The sequence below is a fragment of the Lutra lutra genome, chromosome 2, assembly GCF_902655055.1.
Source record: "Lutra lutra chromosome 2, mLutLut1.2, whole genome shotgun sequence".
Lineage (NCBI taxonomy): Eukaryota > Metazoa > Chordata > Mammalia > Carnivora > Mustelidae > Lutra > Lutra lutra.
Genome location: NC_062279.1, coordinates 99,056,597 through 99,073,100, shown reverse-complemented (window position 1 = coordinate 99,073,100; position 16,504 = coordinate 99,056,597). Strand labels below are relative to the sequence as shown.

The window sequence follows — 16,504 nt, the reverse complement described above, 5'->3', positions numbered from 1 at the left end:
CATCATCCAACTGAAAGAGAACACATTGGTTATGATGAATATAGGTAATTTTATATATCTATATTACATATAGATATATATATGTAATTATATCATCATACTTGTATTTTATGTATAACGTCTCTTAAATGAGACCTTACAAGATAATGACACATTTAGGAAGGGGGAGCTACAACCAAAGAAATTCACATTTGATTGTGTATATAGCTTTTGGTAGTAATAAAGAATATGAACTATAAGGTAATTAAGAGCTTGAAAGTTTTCGAGTTAACTGGCACAGGAAACTGGAACTTTTAACTTTTATTTAAATATCTCCGAATAGTATTTTTCAAGCCTATTAAAGCCTATACCTTGAAACTGAGAAAGCATAAGGAGAAACATGAATGATTCAGTTTTATTTGCAGTTGAAGTTATACTGAATCATATACTATATGAAGAATATTTTTATTACTAATAAATGCAACTCACTTTTGTCTCCTCCATAAGAAAATAGAAGTCTCAGAAAGAAGTTCAGTTCCTTCCTTTGTAGACACTTGAACATCCAGTTTCTTAGTGGAAAGGAAATCCCTCCTTGGATTTGAGGACAACTTTCACCTCAGTACTCTTGCTATGACCCCCTAGGGCTCTCAGACTTTCATCAGTCCCCGCTGGACCCTGTTCCTTCAGACTACTCTCTCTTTCAGTTATCTTCTTTCTCTTATTTCTTTAACTTCTCCAGTGGCTATACTTCCTTTAGCATACAATATATTCGTGACTCTAGGCTATTTGGAACAAAAACAAAACCACCTTCCATGACACATTAGCCACTCTCAATTCTGAGTCCAGATTTATTACTGTCTTTATCTGTCTACCTTCTAAGAATGCCTCCACCTATTGTAGTCTATCTTCTACCACTCAGGGCAATTGTTTTTGCCAAAAAGCATCAGTGAACTCTTGAAAGAAAAATTCAAAGAACATGTTTTGAAGTACTGTTGCTTACTTACATTTTTTGTTCATTTTGTTTTTGTGGCAGTGGCCAATTGTGACCACTTTCTCGGTGTTGGGATTCTTCTACTTTTTTTTTTTTTAAAGATTTTATTTATTTGACAGAGAGAAATCACAAGTAAGCAGAGAGGCAGGCAGAGAGAGAGGAGGAAGCAGGCTCCCTGCCGAGCAGTAAGCCTGATGTGGGGCTCGAACCCAGGACCTGGGATCATGACCTGAGCCGAAGGCAGCGGCTTAACCCACTGAGCCACCCAGGCGCCCCGGGGATTCTTCTACTTTGATTTAGCTTTGTGACATAGACTAGGGATGAAGGAGGAAGGAAGGGAGGCTCAGGAGACAAGCTGAACAAAGTAAAGTTGTTTCAGTTTTTAAGCTGACTCTGTGCTGAGCTCCGAGCCCAACACTGGGCTCTATCCCAGGACGCTGAGATCATGACCTGAACTGAAATCAAGAGTTGGATACTTAACCGATGGAACCACCCAGGTGCACCAGCATTGTTAATATTTTAAACCATGAAGACACTCTTCCTTCTTCCTTCCTTTCATTTCCTTCTCCATATCAACTTCTCTATCCTTCCCTTCCCTTTGTTTTCTTTTTCTCTTTTTTCTTCCCCCTGTCTTTTATCCCCCTGTCTTCCCTCTTCTTCCCTTCCTTCTCTCCTTCTCAGGCTCTTTCTTTAGTGTTTTCAGATGTGCCAGTCACAACCATGGCTGCTGCTACTGATAACCCCACCATGTTTATCCAGTCCACTTCTCTCTCAAGTGCTTTAAAATTGCATATTGCATTTCATGATACACATTTCTAGCTGGGGATTTCCTAGGCACCTCAAAGACTGCATGTTCCAACTGGAGTCTACTCCTCTGGAGTCCCAGAGCCTACCTAAGTTAGTGCACTAGCAGTTCATAAATAATGCAAATGCCACACACCATTTTGGCTTTTTTTAGTTCCCTCTTAACTGTTGAACTAGTATTGTCAGACATTTTTCTTTCTATGATGTACATCCACAAGACACAGTAATATTGCTGTTTTAAGCAGTCAATACTTTTTCTATATATCAACATAGTCACTGTTTCTAGTGTTCTTCATTTCTTCCTTCAGTTTTATCTTTTTTTCTGGGGTCATTTTCCTTTCGGCCTGACAAACTTCCTGTGTTATTTATGTATACAACATATATATAATATGTCAATTACATATGGTAACAAGTTACCTCAGCAGGTGACTAATTTTCTTATTTTTTCTTTGTCTCAGAATATTTTTATTGCACCCTTACTTTTAAAGGATATTTTCACTGGATTAAAATCTAGTTTGGATTTTTTTTTCTAATCTTTTGGAGTTCGGCACAGTTTCTATTGATTTCCATATTTGTATGGCAAGTCAGCCATCAGTTTTATTGTTACTGCTTTTACAATTTATATAGTCTCTGGATTTCAATAGCTAGTGGCTAGTTATGGTCTTCATTTTTTTTATCCTGTTCATGGTTTGCTGATATTCTTGAATATCTAGGTTGATATCTTTGATCAGTTTTGGCAAATCCTTGGTCATTATCTGGTCAAATATGACTTTTTCCCACAATCTTCCTGTCATCTCTCTTGGGCAGTCTAGTGACAAGTATATTAAAACTTCACTGTGTCGGGGCGCCTGGGTGGCTCAGTGGGTTGGGCCGCTGCCTTCGGCTCAGGTCATGATCCCAGGTCCTGGGTTCGAGCCCCGCGTCGGGCTTTCTGCTCAGCAGGGAGCCTGCTTCCTCCTCTCTCTCTGCCTGCCTCTCTGCCTACTTGTGATTTCTCTCTGTCAAAAAAATAAATAAAATCTTAAAAAAAAAAAAAAAAAAAAAAAAAAAAACTTCACTGTGTCCCTTATATCTCCTGCACTTTTTTTTCCTTTTAAATTTCAGTTTACTCATTTTTTTACTGACCTGTTTTATAGTTCATTAATCATGTCTTCTTCTCTGTCCAGTTTACTATTATCCTCATTGAGTGGGCTTAAAGTTTCAGATATTGTGCTTGTTCAATTTTTAAATACCTATTGATGTTTACTTTATTGATTCTAATTCTTTATAGACTTCTTCATCTTTTCATCAAGTTTTGCCATCTTTTCTTAATTGTTAATAGCATATTAGTATTTTAATGGTTTTCTTGGATAACTCCAGTATCTGGATCATTTCATCATATGCTTTTATTGCTTACTTTTTGTTTTGATTGATGGTCACATTTTCCTGCCTCTTTGCATGACAAGTAATTTTTTATTGGATGTCAGACCTTGTGTATAAAACAATTGTAAAATCTTTAGCTCTCTAATTAATTTGCCAGCAGGGAGGGTTTCTCCATGAGAGGCTAATCACATCAGTCCACCCAAGACTAGAACAGGATCACATCTAGGTTGCAGTGTTAGTGAAGACTCAGTTCCCCTTTGGTTCAGCCATTTTTCCTGGATGACCCTTATGAACTAAACTTTTGACTGAAAGCATGGTAGATTTTTGTCTCCTTAACCTTGAAAGACTATAGGAGTTTTAGCTTTTGTGTTTTGTCCCAGAGAGTTTCAAAATGTATCAGCTGTGTATATGTGATAGATTCTGCAATTCATAGCCACAGCAAGTTGGAAAAGATTTCACCCTTATCTTTGGGTCCAGCCTTATCCTTGTCCATTTACTCAAATAAATTTGATGTGGAAAACTAGCTGCATGCCTGTAGTTTCTCTAGTTGGCAACAATGCCTACCAAATCTTCTGATTTTTCCTTACTCCAGTAAAGTCACTGTGTATGAGCCTGCTATGATCCAATAGCTTGTTGTAAAGGATTCCAGAATTCACATGCTGTCTCTCCCAATATATAATTTAGTGCTACAGATTCAATTTTGACCCTGACAAGAGTTTCTCAGGTTCTTCTGGTAACTATAATTCTTCTACTTTGTGTCTTTTATAGCGTTCAGCAGAGTGCTTTGGTCTTAGTAGGTACTTAATGTTCTATGTAAAGTTATTGCTAAGGTTTCAATGCTCTTAAATTTTCAAATATTGTGTCTACTAAGGAACTGGGTAACATTTGTTACCTGGAGTACACTATTATGATGTCACTTGTAATTCTAAAGCTCAAACTACCATTTTTCCTCTTCTGAGTTTATGTCTTCTCTCATATCTTTAATGTGTAGCAAGAGTGGGGAAAACAATAGCAGAATTTTATATTTTATTTGGCCTTATATTACATAATGTTAAAAATGCAAATTTATCTTGGTTTAAAATCAAATACTGTGAGTAACTTTCTAGTGTTAACACCTAAATAAGGCTTTGTTTTTAGATTTTTTTCATATTTTATGACACAAATCCTCATTAAGGTATTCGTTATCGCACTTTTCTTTCTCGTTTGGAAATTCTCTATGATTCCCTTAACAATGTGCTAATGAAACTTCACTGTTCTTTACAGTTTAAGGCAAGACGCTATTATAATTTCTTCTCAGATTTTTTGGAACCTAATTAAAATTTAGTGCATCAATTCTAATTTTTATAGATTGGATATCTAAGACTCATAAAGAGGAATAAAGTTTCTTCTTAAAAACATAAATGGAAACTTCTGCTGTAATAAGTAAATTTGCATCTGAAGCGTCTTAAAATTTTCTCATGAATTGGAATTAATTGGTGGATTTCTTTTAGCTTCATATCTTTCATGTAATCAAGTTAAACTTACTGAACTTTTTTCTACTTAAACCCTTTTGTTAATTTAAATAACAAAACTCCTTACTGGTTATTTAAGAAAAGAAAACTAATGGGGGGGGCGGTTAGTGAGTAATAATGTGACATTACAAATACATCAGAACTCAGGTTCCAGGACTTTCTGTAAATCTTCCTAATTTCTTGTAATCCCAATATTATCTGAAGTAAATAATTTATTAATAGCTTACAAAATATGGTTAAACATTTAAATATGTAGAATATAAATGCTTGTTAAATGAAAAACACGAGTTAATAAAATGGGAAACGGCAAACTATTTTGAATAGCACAGTAATACTGAGTTGATTTTTTATTGCTATATTTTTATTCAATTCAAACTGTTATCTAATATGCATTTTGATGTTTTTTGCCCATATATTACTTAAAAATTTATTGCCTATTTTTATAATTTCTATTTTTCTGGTAAAACTCACCATCTTGTCATTTTTTTCTTGAACATATTAAGCATCATTATTTTAAAGTTTCTGTCTGATAAACTCCATGTCCTGATCAGCTATAAGTCTGTCTTTATTGTATCTTTCTTAGTCTTGATCCCGTTCCTTGATCTACCTAGTACTTTTGATTAATGTTGGATTTGCACATAAAAGTTTGTAGAGTTTTTGGATAAAAATATTCTTTCTCCAAAGAAAACTCACTCTATCCTAATGCAGTCATAAAGTAGGGCAGATTACCTTAACCAGATCAGTGACTGAGCTGTCTTGAGGTGAGATTGCAGTCTTTGTAAATGTAAGACTATTTTTGGTCCACAATCACACCTACATTTCCACAGATCCTAATAGAGAGCAAAGTCTTTACTGAGTCTCCTTGTCTTGCTGAACCTGAAATCCTGCTGGTCCTCAGAATTTGAGACAGTTAAAACTCTTCTCTGTGTTACAGCTCTTCTCCATCAAGCTCCTAACTCATTTTTCTCAAAATCTGTCAAATTTATTAGTTGTCACACAGCAAAACTGTCAACCACTGGGCTAAATTTTTGTGCCTCTGTTTTCTCAGGAATCTTGGCTCTTCAACACTGGCTGTCTTTCTGGCCCCACTTTCCATTTTTTCTTCAGACCTTTGAGATTGCTGAAAGCTGTCTGGCTTCTGGCCTCTTAGTAGCTATCTGCTGCCTGGCTTCTAAGTCTCTTTGCACTAAGAGTCAGCAAGTGTTTTCAAAGGGAAAAGCTGTCAGGAGAATGTTGGGCTCACTTCAGTTAGCTTCTTTGTCTTGGGGGTATTGTGCCATCAAATCATTGGTGCCTCAGCAGCTCTTGATTAAATTATCTGCCTGTTCTAATTGTTTTCTGTGGAAGTTTTGATATGCTATAAGCCATTCTATCATGGCAGAAAACATAAATCTGTGCATTTAGTTTAGAAGAAATTCTGCATTTGATAATATTTTTCAGGAACAAGCTTTCTTAATATTTTTAGGAATCTTTTATTACTAAATCTGGATGGATATACTGGTTGGTAAGTAACTTCCTTATTCTGATTTAATTTTGGAATAGTATAATTAAAGTTTAATGAATTGAGTCATTTCCCTATTGTTAGCGGTTTAGGTTATTTCCTCTGTGTGTGTGTGTGTGTGTGTGTGTGTATATACAATTACAAATGATGCTTTTTGAACCATGAATATTGTGTATATAAGATAACTAGAGATGGCACTACTAGGTTAGATAGACACATTTGAAATTTTTGTTGGATACAACCAAATTCATTTCTATAAATGGTTTAGTATTTTGCTGCTTTGCTGCATCCAATCAATATGAAGTATCAATACATTTAGCTTTCCAAATATAATGAGAAAAACATGGTATCTTTTCTTATTTTTTTTTTTTAAAGATTTTATTTACTTGACAGACAGAGATCACAAGTAGGCAGAGAGGCAGACAGATAGAGAGGGGGAAGCAGGCTCCCTGCAGAGCACAGAGCCCGATGTGGGGCTCGATCCCAGGACACTGGGACCATGACCTGAGCCGAAGGCAGAGGCTTTAACCCACTGAGCCACCCAGGTGCCCCTCTTTTCTTATTTTTTTGTTTAGCATTTCCCTAATTACCATGAAGCTGGATAAGTATTTACATGTTTGTTAGTCATTTATATTTCTTCTTTTAAGAATACCCCTTATAATACCACAGTAATTATAAAAAGGATAAGAATCATGTAATCATTTCAATAGATGCAGAAAAAGCATTTGACAAAGTACAACAACCATTCATGACAAAACACTCAACAAAGTAAGTTTAGAAGGAACATACCTGAACATAATATAGGCCATACATGAAAAACCCCAGGTAATATCATCTTCAGTGGGGAAAACAGAGAGCTTTTCCTCTACAATCAGGAACAAGACAAGGGATTTTGACTCTCACTGCTGTTATTTAATACAGTACTAGAAGCCCTAGCCTTGGCAATCAGACAACAAAAAGAAACAAAAGGCATCCAAATCAACAAGGAAGAAGTCAGACTTTGACTATTTGCAGATGACATGATACTCTATGTAGAAAATCCAAAAGACTCAACCAAAATATTGCTAGAAATGGTACATGAACTCAGTAAAGTTGCAGGATACAAAAATCATGTACAAAAAATCTGCTGCATTTCCATCACCAATAAGGAAGCAGCAGAAACAGAAATCAAGGTATTGATCCCATTTACAATTGCACCAAAAATCATAGGATGCCTAGGAATAAACCTAACCAAAGAGGTAAAAGATCTGTACTCTGAAAACATAAATATTATAGAATATTTATGAAAGAAATTGAAGAGAACACAAAGAAATAGAAAACCATTCCATGCTCATGAATTGGAAGAACAAATGATGTTAAAATATTTATACTACTCAAAACAATCTACACATTTAATGCAATTCTTGTCAAAATACCACCAACATTTTTCACAGAGCTAGAGCACAGAATCCTAAAATTTGTATGGAACCACAAAAGACCCTGAAGAGCCAAAGCAAACTTAAAGAAAAGCAAAGCTGGAGGTATTACAACTCCAGACTTCAATTTATGTTACACAGCTGTAGAAATCAAAACAGGATGGTACTGACACAAAAACAGACCCAAGGATTAATAGAACAGAATAGAAAACCAGGAAATGGATCCACAGCTACATGATCAACTATCTTTGACAAAGCAGGAAGGAATATCCAATGGAAAAAAAGATAGTCTTTTTAACAAATGGTGTTGGGAAAACTGGACGGCAATATGCAAAGAATGAAACTGGACCACTTTCTTATACCATATACAAAAATAAATTCAAAATGGATGAAAGATCTAAATGTGAGACAGGGAACCATCAAAATTCTAGAGGAGAACACAGGCAGCAACCTCTTTGAAAACATTGACCATAACAACCTCTTACCAGACAAGTCTCCAGAGGCAAGGGAAACAAAAGGAAAAATGAACAATTGGGACTTCATCATGATAAAAATCCTCTGCACAGCGAAGGAATCAATCAACAAAACTAAGAAACTACAGAATGGGAGAAGTTATTTGCAAATGACATATGTGATAAAGAGCTAGTATCTAAAATATATAAAGAACTTATAAAACTCAACACCCCCAAAATAAATAATCCAATTAAAAAATGGGAAGAACACATAAACAAGCATTTTTCCAAGGAAGACATCCAGATGGCTAACAGACATATGAAAATATGCTTAACATAACTCATCATCAGGAAAATACAAATCAAAACTACAATGTGATATCACCTCACACCTGTCATAATGGCTGAAATCAACAACACAGGAAACAGCAGGTGTTGGCAAGGATGCAGACAAAGTAGAACCCTCTTCCACTGTTTAAAGGAATGCAAACTGGTACAGCCACTTTGGAAACCAGTATGGAGGTTCCTCAAAAAGTTAAAAATAGAACTGTCCTAGGATCCAGCAATTCACTACAAGGTATTTACCCAAAGGTACAAAAAAATACCAATTTAAAAGGATGCATGCACTTTGATATTTATAGCACCATTATCAACAATAGCCAAACAATGGAAAGAGCCCAAATGTCCATCAATTGATGGATGGATAATGAAGCTGTTGTATATATGGAATAATATTACTCAGCCATCAAAAAGAATGAGATCTTGGGGCACATGGGTGGCTGAGTTGGTTAAGCGTCTGCCTTCAGGTCATGATCTTGGGGTCCTGGGATTAAACCCAGAGTTGGGCACCCTGCTCAGCAGAGAGTCTGCTTCTCTCTCTCCCTCTGACCCTCCCCCATGCTTGTGCTCTCGCTCACATTCTCTCTCTCTGTCTCGAATAAATAAATAATCCCTTTTTTTTTTTTTTAAAGAGGGCGGTCTTGCTATTTGCAATGACATAGAGGGAGCTAGAAACTATTATGTTAAGTGAAATAAGTCAGTCAAGGAAAGACAAATACTGTAAGATTTTATTCATATGAAGAATTTAAGAAACAAAATGAACAAAGAGGGGAAAAAGGGAGAGGAAGACCATAAAATAGACTCTTAACTATAGAGAACAAACAGGGTTTCTGGAAGGGAGATAGTTGGAGCAATGGACTAAAAGGGAGATGGATATTAAGGTAGGCACTGGGTACTGTATGTTAGTGGTGAATCACTGAATTATGTACCTGAAACTAATATTATACTATATGTTAACTAACCGGAATTTAAGTAAAAATTTGAAATTATATAAAAAAGAATACCCTTTATATACTCTTCCCAATTTCCCAATGACTCTTTTTTTAAGTTGATTTATAGGCATTATTTGGATATTTTAGATAGTACCCACTTTCTTGTTATGCATTTACAAATATTTTCTTGTCTGTTCTTAATTTTTTTCTTCTTGTGTCTCATACTGTCTCATGGTCACATCACCCATTTTGCTTGTAAATTTATCAACTTCTTTAAATACAGTTAAACATTATGGCCTATATGGTTGCTCCTTTTTGTTAACAAATTACTTGGATTTTTATGTGTGCATCCTAGTGTATTGTTAACTTTAATGAATTTGCAGAGGTTATTTATAGATAATGTATGTTTTTCTGTTTGTTGAGGCAAAAGCTTCTTTCTTCTTTTTATCTCCATCTCTACTTCTCACTCTGCCCCTGCTTTTAACTCTTTTCTGGATAATCATCTCCCTTCTCCTCCCACCAACCCCAAAGCCCTGCTGTGACTGTATGTGTATGTTAACAATGTAAGGGCCTCATCAATTAGATTAAGTCCATTTATTGTGATAACCCATTAAATTTACTCAAAATTTCCTTTCACTGTTTCTTAATGTAGAAAGACTTTATATGCTCATTAACTCTCTTAACTGATATCATCAATTTCTTTCCAAATGTGTTTCAGTTTTTACCCAGTTTGGGGAGATAATGTAATCTCCAGCTATGATGGTAGAATTTTACATTTCTCCTTGCATTTCTAACATTCTTTTTCCTGATGCATATATTTTGAAACACTATTGTTAGGTTGATCTAATTTAATATATTTTACATTTGTTGATTTAGCCTTTTATAAAAAGGAACTGTAATTTTTTTAAATTTAATGCCTACTGCCTTGAAATTTATCTATTAATATTGTCATTTCTACTTCTTTTATATTATCTTACCTCCTTCTTCTCATTTTTTGTGGTTTATTTTTAAGGGTGCCTCATGCAAACAGTCTTTATCTGAATTATTTCTTAACACAATATGAAATGTATATATTAGGAAAGTCTATGTTAACAAATAATTTCCATATTTCATTGGCTTAAAAAACCCACCATTTATATTTGGTACATTGTTAGATGTCCATACCAGGTTAGTAGAAGGCCTCTTCTCATTGAAAATATAGAGGAACCAAACTGAAATGACCCACTGCCTCATTGCCAGTCACTGTGCCGGAGGGAAAATAATGCTCTGGGTGGTCTTACATCATCCATTAAATGCTCAGTAAACATCCCTTCTGTTTAAAACGCATGACAAAAACTAATTATATGACTCTATTAAACCAAAGCGGGAATCAAGGGGGAAGGTAATGAAATCCTACTATGTGTTTGAGAAGCAGAGAACTGGAAGTATTAGGTTAGCCACATAGTGGTGTCTACCAGAGAATGTCTCTGCTTTGTTTCGAAAACTTGACGCCTGGGTGGCTCAGTCAGTTAGGCATCAGATTCTTGATTTTAGTTTAGATCATGATCTCAGTGTTGTGTGATCTGTTCAGCAAGCTCCAAGTCTGCTTGAGAGTCTCTCTCTTCCTCTCCCTCTGCCTCTCCCCTTGGTCTGTACTCTTTCAAATAAATAAATTAATTAATAAACAAACATATAACAAAAGCTTAGCTCATTCACCGTGGTGGTGAGTCATATTTTTGACACTGCTCCTGTAACCTTATTTTATGTTTACTATTGAGTATATTTTTTTATAATTTGTTTTTACCTTTCTACCTCCAATTTGATTGATTAAATTGGGTTTGATACTAACAGTGATGCTAATCACTACTGGCAAAAGTAGGTTGAAAATTCTAGATTTTCCTACTCACAAACAGGCAGTAATATGTAATCCAAGTTTTTGTTATCACAATTTCTTATTAATAGGGAGTTTTAAACACTGTAGTATAAATTAGAATTTCCATTTTTTTGAATTTAAGTTCATATTTACTAGGCCTAAGGATCATATGTAGGAGAAGGAGTTGGCTAAACATGCTTTAAATTTATACTTATCCAAAAAAATAGTAATTTAAGAGGAGATAAGTTGTTCAGAGCTATAATTTTGTATACAAAATTATAACTGGTTTAGAAATCCTAGTATCTAACCTAATATTTTAACTTATTTACTGTCAAATATGAAATTGGTTAAACTAATCTAAAGGAAGAGGTGGATTACCTAGAGAAGCCCAAGTTAGTAACTCCAGAGGTTTTAAAATGTGGCACTACTGTGGCACCTGGGTGGCTCTGTGGGTTAAAGCCTCTGCCTTCGGCTCAGGTCATGATCCCAAGGTCCTGGGATCGAGCCCCGCATTGGGCTCTCTGCTTAGCGGGGAGCCTGCTTCCTCCTCTCTCTCTGCCTACTTGTGATTTCCGTCTGTCAAAAAAAAAAAAAAAAAAAAAACCTTAAAATGTGGCACTACTTTAGTAAATTTACCACTACCCAGGGCCTGAGTTTCACCTGCTTTATTTCAGTAAGTTTATTTTCTAGTATGCCCACGGCAGATCAGGTTCAAGGACAGACTCATGTTAACCAAGCTCAGGAGACAGGTATGGAAAATTCAAATATCAATTTACAGTAAGAGCTATAACTGCTAAAGGTACTAAATAAGGAAAGCTGCATGGGAAGCCTAATTATAATCAAGGTGCCAGTCTATAAATTTTCAATAAGAAATACCACTATCTAGGAGGACAGATACTTGAGTCTCATATTTTCTCCTTAGGTCCCATGTGAGGAACTACATTATAAAAATCAAAAGATGGTTTGGTGATCATATAATCAGAAGAAGGCAAGTTAGTTATGTGATTTGAAGTTTGATAAGCCTCAAATTAAGATGCTTCTTGAGAACCATGAGAGTGTCTTATTCAATTTTGTAATCTGATTGTGTGGAACATGCTAGAGATTTTAAAAAGTCTGTTGAATGAATGAATACTCTATACAGGAAAACATAGATATTTTAGATGCTAAAAAGTATTTTATTTGTTGTATTGAACATATTGCCTTAAAAGCATTGTTAACAATGATAGTAAGGGGAAAACATCTGTAAAAATAGTAGCTAATCAACTTTCTATAAAACTTCTTCAAAATGAACATAAATATCTAAGGTTGGACTGGCCATTGCATGACTTTAGGGGTACCATTTAGTTGGAATACAGTGTGCCCCCTGGAGTTTCACGATATAGTAAAACTGACCTGTAGTCAGGTTATTTTTACATTTAGAGATGAGGAATAAGAAAGGTAAAGTGGATTTTTCAAAATTTGTGCAACTATTATAGACTAGGTGCTGAAAATACATATTCATAATAAATAACTCATTATTAAAACAATATCAGTGCACAGTTTTAATGCACAGTTACTGAAGTAATACTATCGAGAACCCAGGATCTTTGCACCAATACAATCTGGCTTTCTCAAACTATATCCCCTGTATCTGTATCTCTCTTTGTTTTTTTGGTTGCTGTTGTTGTAATTGCCCTTTCTTTTCAACTACAATTTCAATGACTATTATCCCCAAAATGATCTTCCATTGAGGGCTTTCAGCTTCTATCTTCTGGATTAGATAAATTAAGTATCTTGAAGATAACATATTTGCTGATGCTGTTCATTGTAGAGGTGATAGTGAACAAAAAGTGCCTGAAAGTAATCATTTCAAAAAACATGAAGAATGCTGCTTGAGAAAAGGTGAGTCATTAAAAATACTTCCAAGGATATTCCAGAATGTGACAAACGAAAAGTAAAATGAAAAAAGTTTTAGGCCCTTTGCATTTTTTTGAGTTCGGCCTGAGCACATGCTTTGACATCTGGTTGGATTTGAGTATGCTCTTATTTTATTCAGCTATTGGAGGCTGAAGATCCAATTCAGATTACCTAAATGAAAGATCATATATCTGTCATATACCACCATTTGTGATTGACATTTTGTGCTTGCAGTTCAGACATCTATTTTTTTAGCTCTGTTCAAAAAGAGAAGCCTTGGGGCGCCTGGGTGACTCGGTAAATTGAGCTTCAGAGTCTTGATTTCCCCTCTTTCCCCTTGGGTCATGATGGCAGAATTGTGAGATCCCCTCCCACCCGCTCAGTACAGAGTCTGTTTGATTTTCTCTCCCTCTGCCACCACCCCCAGCTCGTGCGCTCTTGCTCATTCTCTCTCCTTCTCTCTCTCTCGGTTTTTCTTTTGGCATTAGACTACAGCTGGTCCCCAACTTGGGATGATTAGACATAGGATTTTTGACTTCATGATGGTGCAAAAGTGGTACACTCTCAGTAGAAACCATACTTCATATTTTGAATTTAGATCTTTTCCCAGGCTAGTGATATGCCCATGGATACTTCCTTGTGAGGCCTGGCAGTGGCAGATGCCAGGGCTTCCAGCCAGGCACGTGATCCTGAGGGTCGACAACTGATATACTCACAACCATTTTGAACCCATACAACCATTATGTTTTTCACTTTCAGTCCAGTAGTCAGTATATTACATGAGGTAGTCAACACTTTATTATAAAACAGGTTTTGTGGGGTGCCTGGGTGGCTCAGTGGGTTAATGCCTCTGCCTTCAGCTCAGATCATGATTCTAGGGTCCTGGAATCAAGCCTGCTTCCCCCTCTTTCTCTGCCTGCCCTACTTGTGATCTTTGTCAAATAAATAAATAAAATCTTTTAAAAAAATAAATAAAACAGGCTTTGTGTTACATGATTTTGCCCAACTCTAGATTAACTGTAAGTGTTCTGAGTAGGTTTTGGCAGATCATCAGCTATGATGTAGGTTAAGTATATTAAATACATTTATTTACAGCATTTTTAGCTTATGATGGTTTGTAGGGACATAATCATAAATGGAGGGAGATCTGTATTAATAAAGCAAAAGTATTTTTCTTTAAATAAAACCTCAAACATGTTTTTTTTCTTTCTGTGCATTTTAACAATCCCCTAGGAAATTTCATATAAGCACTTTCATTTTTAAGCTGGTGCATTGTATATGATTTTGGCTGTTTTCATATATTTCAAATAGCAGTATAGATTGATAAAAATAACATCCAGACTTTAAGTTCCTAGAGAATAGAAAGTTTAGCAACAACAACAAAAAAAAAACAACTTTTTTTCTACTGAATATAATAATTGGTTATATGGAACATTGCTTAGAATTTAAAAACTATAAGAGATTATTTGCTCACATTATTTCTCGTGGGTGCTTTTTAAATTTTTCTCATTATTTTTAAAGATGTTTATTTTCCCCCACATTCTTTCCCCTCCTCAAGTTCTATAAACCTTATTTAAATGCTGAAGTGTAAGTTTGATATCAAAACCAGAATCCATTGAGTATAAACTGTAGATGGGTTTTAGTTATGTTTAATAAGAATCTTAAAGAAGTTAATATTCTTTTCCTATATAATCCAAATTCTAAGATACCTTTTAATTATTTTTATTAACATATAATGTATTATTTGCCCCATGGGTACAGGTCTGTGAATCATTGGGCTTACGCATTTCCCAGCACTCACCATAGCACATACCCTCCCCAATGTCCATAACCCAACCACCCTCTCCCTACCCCTCCACCCCAGCAACCCTCAGTTTGTTTGTGAGATTAAGAGTCTCTTATGGTTTGTCTCCCTCCCCACCCCATCTTGTTTCATTTTTTCCTTCCCTATCCCCCACAACCCCCCACCCTGCCTCTCAAATTCCTCATATTAGAGAGATTGTATGATAATTGTCTTTCTTTGACTTATTTCGCTCAGCATAATAATCCATTGTGTATATATATGGAATACGATGCAGCCATCAAAAGAAATGAATTCTTGCCATTTGCAATGATGTGGATGGAACTAGAGGGTATATATATATGCATATACATATATATATATATATATATATATATATATATATATATATATACACACCACATCTTCTTTGTCCATTCATTATTGATGGACATCTAGGTTCTTTCCATAGTTTGGATACTGTGGACTAAACATGCGGGTGCACATGCCCCTTCGGATCACTATATTTGTATCTTTAGGGTAAATACCCAGTAGTGCGATAGCTGGGTTGTAGGGTAGCTCTATTTTTAACTTTCTGAGGAACCTCCATCTAGGATACATTTTAAGGAAGTAACCAGAAAATAGGGGAAAAGTACACAGAAACATTCCTCATATGATTTTATATAGTTGTGAATATTTTTTTTTCAAAGATTTTATTTATTTATTTGACAGAGAGAGATCACAAGTAGACAGAGAGGCAGGCAGAGAGAAAGAGAGAGAGAAGCAGGCTCCGTGATGAGCAGAGAGCCCGATGTGGGACTCGATCCCAGGACCCTGAGATCATGACCTGAGCTGAAGGCAGCGGCTTAACCCACTGAGCCACCCAGGCGCCCATAGTTGTGAATATTTTTGAAAATATTAAAATATTCAATTAATTTGAGACAATTGCACACACTGTGATTTGCATATGGTGGATTGGCTTATTAAAAGGTTGTTTAGGAGAGGAGTCAAGATGGCGGAGAAGTAGCAGCTGAGACTACTTCAGGTAGCAGGAGATCAGCTAGATAGCTTATCTAAAGATTACAAACACCTACAAATCCAACAGGAGATTGAAGAGAAGAAGAACAGCAACTCTAGAAACAGAAAATCAACCACTTTCTGAAAGGTAGGACTGGCAGAGAAGTGAATCCAAAGCGACGGGAAGATAGACCGCGGGGGGAGGGGCCGGCTCCTGGCAAGCGGCGGAGCAATGGAGCACAAAATCGGGACTTTTAAAAGTCTGTTCCGCTGAGGGACATCGCTCCAGAGGCTTAACCGGGCTGAAGCCCGCGCGGGGTCAGCATGGCCTCAGGTCCCGCAGGGTCACAGAAGGATCAGGGTGTCTGAGTGTCACAGAGCTCACAGGTATTAGAACGGGGAAGCCAGCTACAGAGACAGAGCCGAGGAGTGACTCCCAGCTCGGGTTACCTTGAACCTGTCGCAGGCTCGGTCAGCTCGGAGCGCGGCCGGAGGCCAGGGTGGCGGGAGTCATTGGCGCTGTTCTCTGGGGGCACACTGAGGAGTGGGGCCCCGGGCTCTCGGCTCCTCCGGGCCGGAGACTGGGAGGCCGCCATCTTCATTTCCGCCCTCCGGAACTCTATGGAAAGCGCTCAGGGAACAAAAGCTCCTGAAAGCAAACCCGAGCGGATAA

At 36.4% G+C, this 16,504-nt stretch overlaps 1 protein-coding gene across 1 annotated transcript in view; it reads left to right on the top strand.

The window, feature by feature from the left end:
• Nucleotides 1-16,504, top strand: part of STPG2 (sperm tail PG-rich repeat containing 2) — a 578,171-nt gene that overhangs the window by 499,718 nt on the left and 61,949 nt on the right. The gene's annotated exons all lie outside the window — the stretch shown is intronic.